At 36.7% G+C, this 12,375-nt stretch overlaps 1 protein-coding gene across 5 annotated transcripts in view; it reads right to left on the bottom strand.

The window, feature by feature from the left end:
* DTNA (dystrobrevin alpha) overlaps nucleotides 1–12,375 on the bottom strand; it is a 376,270-nt gene that overhangs the window by 270,862 nt on the left and 93,033 nt on the right. For all 5 annotated transcript variants that reach the window (XR_007493790.1, XR_007493791.1, XM_049769646.1 and 2 more), the window contains exon 2: nucleotides 11,350–11,462. The gene's annotated coding sequence lies outside the window, so the exon portion shown is untranslated. The remainder of the gene's footprint in view (nucleotides 1–11,349; nucleotides 11,463–12,375) is intronic.

The following is a 12,375-nucleotide window of genomic DNA, read 5'->3' as shown; positions in this document are numbered from 1 at the left end:
GCTTTGCAAGCACACATCAGGAAAGAAGGGGCATACTTGAATAGCTTAATGACGCAGCTCATAGAATTAAAAAGTACTCAACAAAAGGACCCAAAAATAGGGAGGCAGAAGGAAATAACAAAGCTGAGAGCAGAAATTAATAAAGTGGAAACCCGAAAAACAATCCAAAAGATCAACGAAAGCAGAAGTTGGTTCTTTGAAAAAATAAACAAGATTGATAGGCCACTGGCAAAACTAACAGAGAGAGAGAGAGAGAGAGAGAGAGAGAGAGAGAGAGAGAGAGAGAGAGAGAGAGAGAAACTTGATAGCTCGTATTAGGAATGAAAAAGGAGAGATCACTACTGATATGGTAGAGATCCGAAGGGTAATCAGAAACTACTTTGAGAAACTCTATGCCACTGAAAATGAAAACCTGGAAGAAATGGATAAATTTTTGGACTCTTATTATCTTCCACGTTTGAATAAAGAGGATGTAACATATCTAAACACACCCATCACTATTGAAGAAATTAAGACAGTAATCAAATGTCTGCCCAAAAACAAAAGTCCAGGCCCAGATGAATTTACTAATGAATTTTTTTCAAACCTTTCAAGAGGAACTTCTATCAATCCTGGAAAGACTCTTTTATGAAATCGAAAAAACAGGAACACTTCCAAATAGCTTTTATGAAGCCAACATCACCTTAATACCAAAACCAGACAGAGATGCTACCAAAAAAGAAAATTACAGACCAATATTGCTGATGAATACAGATGCAAAGATCCTCAACAAAATCCTGACATATAGGAATCAATGACTCATTAAGATGATCATCCACTATGATCAAGTAAGTTTCATCCCAGGAATGCAAGAATGGTTTAACATCCATAAATCTATCAACATAATACACAACATCAACAACAAGAAAAATATAAATCACATGATCATATCAATAGATGCAGAGAAAACATTTGATAAATTCCAACACCCATTCTTGATCAAAACTCTCAGCAAGATGGGAATGGAAGGAACTTTTCTCAATATAGTTAAGGCCATCTACCACAAGCCAGAGGAAAATATTGTCCTCAATGGAGAAAAAATGAAAGTCTTTCCTCTAAATTCTGGCCCAAGACAAGGCTGTCCTCTCTCCCCACTCCTATTCAACATAGCACTGGAAGTACTTGCTATAGCGATTAGGCAAGAAAAAGATATCAAGGGAATCCAGATAAGAAAGGAAGAAGTCAAGCTCTCGCTATTTGCAGATGACATGATACTCTACCTTGAAAACCCTAAAGTCTCTACAGAAAAGCTTCTAGAAACAATAGACTCATATAGTAAGGTGGCAGGCTACAAAATTAACACATAAAAATCAATGTCCTTCCTATACACCAAGAGTAATAAGGAAAAAATGGACATTAAGAAAACAACCCCATTCACAATAGTGCCACACAAACTCAAATATCTTGGAATCAACTTGACTAAAAATGTGAAGGACCTATACAAAGAAAACTATAAAACTCTGCTGCAAGAAATAAGAGAGGACACACAGAAATGGAAGCACAAACCCTGCTCATGGATTGGCAGGATTAACATCATTAAAATTGCAATACTTCCCAAAGCATTGTACAGATTTAATGTGATCCCTCTAAAGATACCCATGACATTCTTCAAAGAAGTGCATCAGGCAGTTTTTAAATTCATTTGGAACAATAAACACCCTAGAATAGCTAAAGCAATCATTGGGAAAAAGAATATGCAAGGAATTACTTTTCCCAACTTTAAACTGTACTACAAAGCAATAGTTATCAAAACAGCATGGTATTGGAATAAAGACAGGCCCTCAGATCAGTGGAATAGGCTTGAATACTCAGAGAATGTTCCCCAGACACACAATCACCTAATTTTTGATAAAGAAGCAAAAATCCTAAATGGAGCAAAGAAAGCCTCTTCAACAAATGTTGTTGGCACAACTGGCTAGCCACTTGCAAAAAATTTAACTTTAGACCCCCAGCTAACATCATGTACGAAGGTTAAATCCAAATGGATGAAAGACCTCTATATCAGACCTGAAACCATAAGATACATAGAACAACACGTAGGTAAAACACTCCAGGACATTGAGACTAAAGGCATCTTCAAAGAGGAAACTGTACTCTCCAAGTAAGTGAAAGCAGAGATTAACAGATGGAAATAAATTAAACTGAGAAGCTTCTGCACCTCAAAGAAATAGTGCCCAGGATACAAGAGCTCCCCTACTGTGTGGGAGAAACTATTCACCCAATACTCATCAGACAAGGGGCTAATCTCCAAGATATACAAGGCACTGACAGAAATTTACAAAAAAAAAACATCCAATTCCATCAAAAAAAATGGGGAGAAGAAATGGACAGACATTTTGACAAAGAAGAAATACAAATGGCCAAAAGACACATGAAAAAATGCTCCACATCACTAATCAACAGGGAGATGCTAATCAAAACAACTATTTACCATAGCAAGACTCTGGAAACAGCCAAGATACCCTTCAACAGATGAATGGCTAAAGAAACTGTGGTACATATACACAATGGAATATTATGTAGCTGTCAGGAGAGATGAAGTCATGAAATTTTCCTATATATGGATGTATATGGAATCTATTATGCTGAATTAAATAAGTCAGAGAGAGAGAATGGTTCACTCATCTATGGGATTTAAAAAAAATGAAAGACATATTTGCAATAATAACTTTCAGACAGGAAAGAAAAAAAGAGCTGAAAGTTACAGCTCACCTCATGAAGCTCACCACAAACAGGGATGAGTTTAGTTAGAGAAATAACTACGTTTTGAACTATCCTAATAATGAGAATGTACGAGGGAAAATAGAAAGCCTGTCTAGAGTACAGGCAGGGGTTGGGTGGGGAGGAGGGAAATTTGGGACATTGGTAATGGGAATGTTGCACTGGTGATGGGTGGTGTTCTCTACATGACTGAAACCCAAACCAATCATGTATGTAATAAAGTTGTTTAAATCAGTAAATTTAAAAAGAGAAAAAAATAGAAAATGACCAACAAAAGGAACCAAAAATAGGGAGACAGAAGAAAATAAAACTGAAAGCAGAAATCAATGAAGTGGAAAACAAAAAAACAATCCAAAAGATCAACGAAACCGGATGTTGGTTCTTTGAAAAAATAAACAAGAAATCTGATAACCCGTATTAGTAATGAAAAGGGGGAGATCACGACAGATATTGCAGAGATCCAATCCGAGTAATCCGAGACTACTTTGAGAAACTTTATGCTACTAAACATGAGAACCTAAAAGAAATAAAAAAATTCTTGGACACTTATAACCTTCCACATTTAAGTAAGGAGGATGTAGCATATCTAAACACCCCCATCACTATTGAGGAAATTGAAACTATAATCAAACATCTGCCCAAAAAGAAAATCCCAGGCACAGATGGATTTCCTAATGAATTTTTTCATTTTTCATTTTTCAAGAGGAGCTACTACCAATCCTAGACAGGCTCTTCCATGAAATTGAAAAAACGGGAACACTCCCAAACAGCTTTTATGAAGCCAACATCACCTTGATACCAAAACCAGACAGAGATGCTGCCAAAAAAGAAAATTACAGACCAATATCTCTGATGAATGGTGATGCAAAGATCTTCAACAAAATCCTAGCAAATAGGATCCAATGCATCATCAAGAAGATCATACACTACGACCAAGTAGGTTTCTTCCCAGGAATGCAAGGATGGTTTAACATCCATAAATCTATCAACATCATACACAACATCAACAAGAAGAAAAATAAAAATCGCATGATGATATCAATAGATGCAGAGAAAGCATTTGATAAGGTCCAACATCCATTCTTGATCAAAACTCTCAGCAAGATGGCAATGAAAGGAACCTTTCTCAATCTAGTTGAAGCCATCTACCACAAGCCAATGGGAAATATTATCCTCAATGGAGAAAAACTAAAAGCCTTCCCTCTAAATTTGGGTACAAGACAAGACAAGGCTGTCTGCTCTCTTCACTCCTCTTCAACATAGTACTGGAAGTTCTTGCTATAGTGATCAGGCAAGTAAAAGATATCAAGGGAATCCAGATAGGAAAGGAAGAAGTCCAGCTCTCATTGTTTGCAAATGACTTGATACTCTACTTAGAAAACCCTAAAGACTCTACCAAAAAGTTTTTAGAAACAATAGACTCATATAGCAATGTGGCAGGCTACAAAATTAACACACAGAAATCAATTACACACCAATAATGATAGGAAAGAGAGAAGGAAGTCAAGAATGCAATCCCATTCACATTAGTTCCACACAAACTCAAATATCTTTGAGTCAACTTGACCAAAGACATGAAGGACCTATACAAAGAAAACTATAAAGCCCTGCTCCAAGAAATAAGAGAGGACACACGGAAATGGAAACACATACCCTGCTCATGGATTGGCAGGATTAACATCATTAAAATAGTAATACTCCCCAAAGCATTATACAGATTTAATGCGATCCCCTTAAAAATACCCATGACATTCTTCAAAGAAATAATTAAACACTTATGAAGTCCATCTGGAACAATAAACACTGTCAAATAGCTAAAGCAATCCTAGGGAAAAGGAAAATGGGAGGGATTACTTTCCCCAACTTTAAACTGTACTACAAAGCAATAGTTATCAAAACAGCATGGTATTGGAATAAAGACAGATCCTCAGATCAGTGGAATAGGCTTGAGCTTTCAGACAATGTTTTCCAGACATACAGTCACCTAATTTTGACAAAGGAGGAAGAAATCCTAAGTGGAGCAGGGAAAACCTCTTCAACAAGTGGTGCTGGCAGAACTGGTTAGCCACTTGCAAAAAAGCGAACATAGACCCCCAGTTAACTTCATATACAAAGGTAAAATCCAAATGGATTAAAGACCTTGATATCAGACCTGATACCATAAGGTATATAGAACATAAGGTATAAAGAACAAACACTTTGGTAAATCACTCCATGACATTGAGACTAATGGCATCTTCACTTGTTTCCAAACAAGTGGAAGCAGAGATCAACAAAAGGGAATACATTAAGCTGAGAAGCTTCTGCACCTCAAAGGAAATAGTGCCCAGGATACAGGAGCCACCCACCGAGTGGGAGAATCTAATCACCCAACACACATCAGATAAGGGGCGAATGTCCAAAATATACAGGGCACTGACAGAACTTTACAAGAAAAAAAAAATCTAATCCCATCAAAAAACTGGGAGAAGAAATGAACAGACTCTTTGATAAAAAAGAAATACAAATGGCCAAAAGGCACATGAAAAAATGCTCCTCATCACTGATCATCAGGGAGATCCAAATCAAAACAACAATGAGATATCATCTCACACCACAGAAATTGTCATACATCACAAAGAATGAAAACAATCTGTGCTGGCGGGGATGTGGAGAGAAAGGAACTCTTATCCACTGCTTGTGGGAATCCTGTCTAGTCCAACCTCTATGGAAAGCGATATGGAGATTCCTCCAAAATCTGAAAAATGAGCTCCCATTTGACCCAGCTATTTCACTCCTAGAGATATACCCTAAGAACACAAGAATACAATAAAAAAATACCCTTCCTCACACTTTATTTATTGCAGCACTATTCACAATAGCCAGGCTCTGGAAACAACCAAGATGCCCTTCAACAGACGAATGGCTAAAGAAACTGTGGTACATATACACAATGGAATATTATGCAGCCGTCAGGAGAGATGAAGTCATAAATTTTTCCTATACATGGATGTACATGGAATCTATCTGATGAGTGAAATAAGTCAGAGGGAGAGAGAGACACACACAGAATAGTTTCACTCATCTATGGGCTTAAGAAAAATAAAATCCATTTTTGCAACAATTCTCAGAGACAATAAGAGAAGGGCTGGAACTTCCAGCTTACTTCATGAAGCTCACCACAAAGAGTGGTGAGTGCAGTTATAGAAATTACTACACAGAGAACTTCCATAATCATATGAATGAATGAGGGAACTGGAAAGCCTGTCTGGAGTACAAGTGGGGGTGGGGTGGGATGGAAGGAGATTTGGGACATTGGTGGTGGGAATGTTGCACTGGTGAAGAGGGTGTTCTTTAAATGACTGAAACCTTATCAAAATCATATATGTAATCAAGATGTTTAAATAAAGGGAAAAAAGTAGCACCAACTGATAGAAAATGAATATTGGTGGCAACTCTTGCAAGTTAAATGGTTAATTATGAGTATTAGAAAAAGTTAATGTAATTTTTTAAGAAATGTGCCTAACTTGAGGCAAGGTTTGTAGTTTTTATCAAAACAAGTATTACTGATGTATTTAGTGCATAGAATTTAAAACATTCAACATCTTATTCTTTTTGTTTTGGGGGCCACATCTTGAACTGATTAGTGCTTACTTCTAGGTCTGCACCCAGGAGTCACTCCTGGCAAACTTGGGTGAGCATATAGGGCCCTGGGAATTGAATCCATGTGAGCTGCATGCAAAACAAGTCTCCTATCCACTGTACTATGGCTCCAGGCCCCATCAACAGTCAGATTCTTTCTGGAGGGCAGGAGGGCTCCTGGCAGCAGTGCTCACCAGGGGAATAAGCAGGAGCCAAGAAAACTATGCTCGGCCAACTTGACTTCACATTTTACTGGGTCCTGTTAACTTATTTAAATGCTGTAAATTAATTTTAGTGACACTATAATATTTGTTTTCATTTTAGCAAAATGACAATATCTTATTTATTCTTATCAAAGTTGAGCAAAGGACCCATCAACTAGTTTAACTAATACAGTTCATTAGAATCTGGCTATCCGACAGGGGTAGGGGAAAGTAGGCCAGTTACATATAACAACTATCCAGGCCCACACTATGTAATAAGAATGCCAGCAGATTTATTTTCCCCATATAAAGTAGAATTTTCAATTCACACCATGTTCTCAGTGACTATTATGGACAATATTTATTCAGTAGGAATGTTTGGAAAGGCTGTCTCTAAGAGCAGAGTTGGGAGGTCATTTGACAAAACAAAAAATAAAACCTATACATGGTCAAAAGATGAAGCGAACTAAAAATTGTCATTCTTGTAAAGAAAAAGTTTTGAAATCCTTCAAACACAGTGTGGCAATAGCAAATGAAACAACTCTCTCTCACCCTCCTCCTTTCTCAAGCTCTATAGACTTAGTACGCCTCCATTCACTTAGAAAATATCAGCCTTTTTGGAGGAGGAAAACCTGCTTGGAATTAATGAGGCGACACCAAAAAAAAAAAAAAAACTTCTATTAATAAGTAGTTCTTTTCTTTGGAAAATTGCCCATTTTTCCTTATTTAAAACCAGAACATCTAAGATTCCTTACGCACATTTAGATCACCCTTGACCATCTCTTTTCCTCTTTTCCACCAATTTTAAAATTAGGCAAATTCATAGTGCCTTACAAAGGAACTAAATCTAGTTCTTAATAATACAGTTGAATCAAATGGCATGATAGACACAGTCGCATTCAGTTGCTCTTGTGACAGGACATGCGGCTCCTGACACCGGAACTCAAATACAGCTGGGTGCTTAATGGAAGAGTTTCAAGAGGAAAAACTAAGTCAAGGTAGAACAACTCTAAAGGTGCAAACACACAATATAAATATCAAAATAAACTGAAACACACTATTATTTTTCTGCACAAAATGTATAATGCCAACTGTCTCAAGAATGTTAGAAAAACACTGGGAAACCTTCATCATTTCATTCTTTTCCTTTACACAAATAGGGAAAAGAATGCACATTAATCTTCCCGGAGAAGCAATGCACATTAAAATTAATTTTCACTTACCCTCTGTACACCTTGATCTCTCAAAGCCTTTTAATTCCAGCACATCCAGAACATATATGAATTCTTAGCTTATTAACTTAAGAAACAAACTTGAACTAAATGGTGAATTGCAGATCATAACATAGCTCTCTGAAATTCTAGGGAAAGATGGGAGTTTAGAAATCCAGCCTTGAGATCCTGGTGTATACTGTGTCTATCTTTAACTTGAAAATGATTTGGTTTCACATTCCATTGAAGTCCCACTGGCAGATGCCTTTGGTAAGCTCACCAATGGCAAGCTTTCAAACGCCCTCTCTCCTCCCGCCTCCCTCTGACTGCGCTTGCTTCCGCTGTTACATCTAAGCTGATTTACTCAGCTGTCTTTTTACCTGTCTCTCGGTGGGTAAAAGGAGATGCTTTCACTGATGGCTATTACGGAAACACTTGGAAGCTGAAGATCAGCCCGAGGACTCGCTGTGCTTTTCCCTCTGCCATCCCCTCCCCCTACTTACTGCCAGAAACCAACTGACTTCCAAACTTGGCTGCCTGAAAAAGAATGTTCTCTGATGGGCATTCCTGGAAGCAGAAAGCAAAGCAGCTCAAGTTCTGTTCTGTAACTCAGCATGAAAAACTTCCCAGGTATACATAACACGACTAAGTCAATTTCCTGTATTATTATGATTATTTTTAACGTTGAGCAGAATGGGCAAACATTTGAAGGCATTACAAATCTTTTTGTGCTATCATTTCATCTGAGTTTCAATAGTCACATAAAATGTTACTCAAAATGGCAATAGTGGTAGGTAAAACATTGAAATGACAATTCTTTTCTTAAAAGTTGAATTTTCTCATTAGTAAATATATTGGGATACACTGGAAGAAGAAACAGAATGCTGTTTGTCTGCCACTGAAGGACCACTACAGATTTTTTTTTTTTTTTTGGTTTTTGGGCCACACCCAGCAGTGCTCAGGGGTTACTCCTGGCTGTCTGCTCAGAAATAGCTCCTGGCAGGCACAGGGGACCATATGGGACACCGGAATTCGAACCTACCACCTTAGGTCCTGGATCGGCTGCTTGCAAGGCAAACGCCGCTGTGCTATCTCTCCGGGTCACTACAGATTTTTAGTGTGAGAAACCTTTTAGAGCTACTGGTGAAATTGTTTTTAATTATCTTAAATTATGGTCATACTATTATATTTTGGGGAACCAGAGCAATAGCAAGTAGAGCATTTGCCTTGCTTGTGCAGACCATAGTTCAATTCCTGACATTTCATATGGTTCTCGGAGCACCACCAGTAATGACCCCAGAGAGAAGAGCTAGTGTTAACCTCTGAACACCGCTTGTATGCCCAAAAACCAAAAGAAAAAAAAAAACCTATATTTTTAATTTTAGAAAAGAGGAAAAGTGGATACAAAAAGCATTTCTCCCTTTCTATCAACTTTTTTTTTTCAGGACTTCTTCACAAAACTTCAATGTGAATGTTAGAAAGGAAACTACATAAAGGAAAAGAAGGGAAGTGAAGAAAAACAAGGAATATTCCATTTCTCAACTGAGATTTGCAAAAAAAAATATGAATAAAAGTGAAGACTCTTCAAATCACTACTAAACTTGTGTTGCAGGGCTGGTGCATAGTACATGAGGTAGGGTTCTTTGATTGCAGTCATTCCAGGTCCATTCATCTGTTCATTCCACATGGCTACCCAATCAACCAGGAGTAATTCCTGAGCACCATAAAGCCCCCCACAATTCCTCAAACAAGTTTGTGTTGAATATTAATTTTGTTTTCAGTAGGGTCAAAGGTCTGTGCTACTAAGAAGAATTACCTACTTATATCTTTAAAAAATGAGTTAAATACATGTAATTTTATGGACCAGACAACTTCTTCAAGGCCTGATAAAGGATTTATGGGTTCTGTAATGAAATGAATCACCCAAAGTATTTTGGAGTTTCCAAATTTCTACTGGCTCTGGCTGCCAACTCTAGGCAACTGTCAGCTGGCCGAGCTCAGGGCAGTGGTGTGGTCACAGCTGCTCTTGCAACTTGTACTGACATCTCAAAAATATTCAAAGGCAAAGGTTGATTCTCAAAAGAAAGTGTTCTTTCTGTTTCTTTGTGGTTGACTTTAAAATTTCAGCTCTAGATGGTCTTCTAAACAAAGGAAAAAAGCCTACATTAGGGAACCAATGATGAAAATTTAAGAAACTAGAATCGCACAGTTTATTTTGGTGAATTTTTTAATGTCTCAGATAAACTTGTGTTTCATAATTCTGTGTGTGTGTGTGTGTGAGAGAGAGAGAGAGACCAAAACAGAGAACAGAGAATAGAGCATTATTTTGGGGGGAGCTGCTCCTGACTCTTTTGCTCAGGGATCATTTCTGGCTGTGTTCACAGAAATCATATGTGGTCAAGAGATTACGCAGGGCTCAGATCATATGTAAAGCAAGCATTAAACCCCTAGACTAACTCTATGGCCCATAATTTAGGAAAATTCCATAAAACCTATACCCTTGTCTCTATTATTCTTTACCCTTACACTTCTCCCTAAGGCAAACGAATGGTGTCAAACATATGTGAATTATGCCTAGTGGACAGAGTTGGATGAAGGCCATGTTATTCACTTTTACTTAGGTGGTATCTTTAACAGAACACTAGTACTTAACTGACACTCAGAAATTATCTGTTGAAACCGAAGGACTTTTTCTGTAAACGTACATATTTTTCCTATGGAAAAATGGTTATACACTAATTTACATTTTGCATGTATTTTGTTTGTCTTCAAGATTTTGGAGGAAATTTATTTTCTTCTCACAGTTAGCAGAAGGATATATAGAAAGAATACTGAACATTCTTACTGATAATCCCACTCCCCAAATAATGGTATGTTTTATGTATGATTGATTGACTCTACTAGAATATTATCTATGCAATATATAATAGAACACACTGTTAAAAACTGTTTTATTGTTTTGTTAGGGCCTTCAAGTTTTCACCTTAATTTTTAAAATTAAAACCATGATTTAAATTGTGATTTACAAAGTCCTGAAAACCTAGCTGGTCTTCAGACATACAATGAATCACGGCCAATCCCACCACCAAAGCTGACTTCCCTCTACTGATGTTTCCTAAGCATATTCCATATCATCCCACTAACCCCCAGCCTGCCAATATTTTCATTTTAATTAATAAAAAATGCTTTTAATAAATTGCTATTGGTATTATTTATAGTTTATTATTCAACTATCAAATCTTCTTAGGTCCCAACCTTATCTACACTTATATTTTATCTATGCAAATTTTCACTAAAATTCTGCAACAGTCTGCAGACCCAAGGTTAAGTGAACACAATAGACTTTTTTCTTCTTCTTCCTCCTCAACCTTCATGAGACAATTGATAAGATTTATAGTGGCTGGAACTCAGTTTTTATCATGACTAAATGTTACTTTTCTTTTTTTATAAGTACTAGTTAGGATTTGATCCTACAAAAAGACCTTCATGAATGTTTAAAAACAGGGCACATACAGGCAAACAAAATATCATTAATTTATGAAAAAGCAACTAACCTCTGTTGCACACTCTGGAAACAGATATTAGATGAATATAGGTCTGTAGATGAAATGCTGGTACCAGGATCCTTGAAGGGTGACAACGTGTTCAGATTCAAGTCTTAACTGAGCTGTAAGGCATTAACATATATGAAGAATTTGGTCATTAAAAAGTAATAGTCTCTGTAATTTTATTTTCTCCCATCCTTAAAATACTTAATATAGGTTATTCTTAGTGATGGATTTAAAGGTGACTGTAAAAGAGGGTTGTTTTTCTTCTTGGATAGCATATATTTTCACGTTACAAGCTACAGGCCAAATATTTTTCCACTTAAAACCCATATCTGCAAACCTAATATTCAATATGATTCTTTTAGGAATGCCTTTGAGAGATGATTGGCTATGAAGATTGAGCGCATATGAATGGTACTTTGCAAGAGATTACAATGATGATATTGAGAAATCTGATCATACATATACAGAATAATTAAACCAAGTAATATGCAACTGCATAGACAAAAATGAACAATGGAGTAAAGGAGTAAAGTCTCAAATGTAAGAACTGAAAAAAATATATATAGAAGAAAATATAGGCTATATTTGGACATCAAGTTTAGAAATGTGTTTGGCACTTGACTCCAAGGGGTGGGAAACAAAAGCAAAATAAAAAATGGGGATTATAACAAATAAAAAAATCTCTACAGTGAAATAAACTTGTATAAAAATGAAAATACATCTTATTGAATAGGCAAATATATTATAAATTTGGCCAAAGGTTAACATCCCAAATACATCAAATTCTCACAATACTCATTTGCTAAAATGCAAGCAAACCAGTTTAAAAAGAGCTGAAGCCTCTGCCTATATCCACCATATTTCTCAGAGGATAAAGAGCAGATCTTCTTCTACCAAGATTTAAAAGAAAATAATGGCCACGAACTCTTTCAGGGTAGTTTGGTCTGTGCTGATCCCTTTGTATCATTCTCAGAATGGGTGGGGGTAGATTTCTCTTTCTTCATGAAAATTCAGCAGCCCAATGTAACA

This window comes from Suncus etruscus, chromosome 3, assembly GCF_024139225.1.
Source record: "Suncus etruscus isolate mSunEtr1 chromosome 3, mSunEtr1.pri.cur, whole genome shotgun sequence".
NCBI lineage: Eukaryota > Metazoa > Chordata > Mammalia > Eulipotyphla > Soricidae > Suncus > Suncus etruscus.
This window is presented reverse-complemented; position numbering and strand designations above follow the sequence as displayed.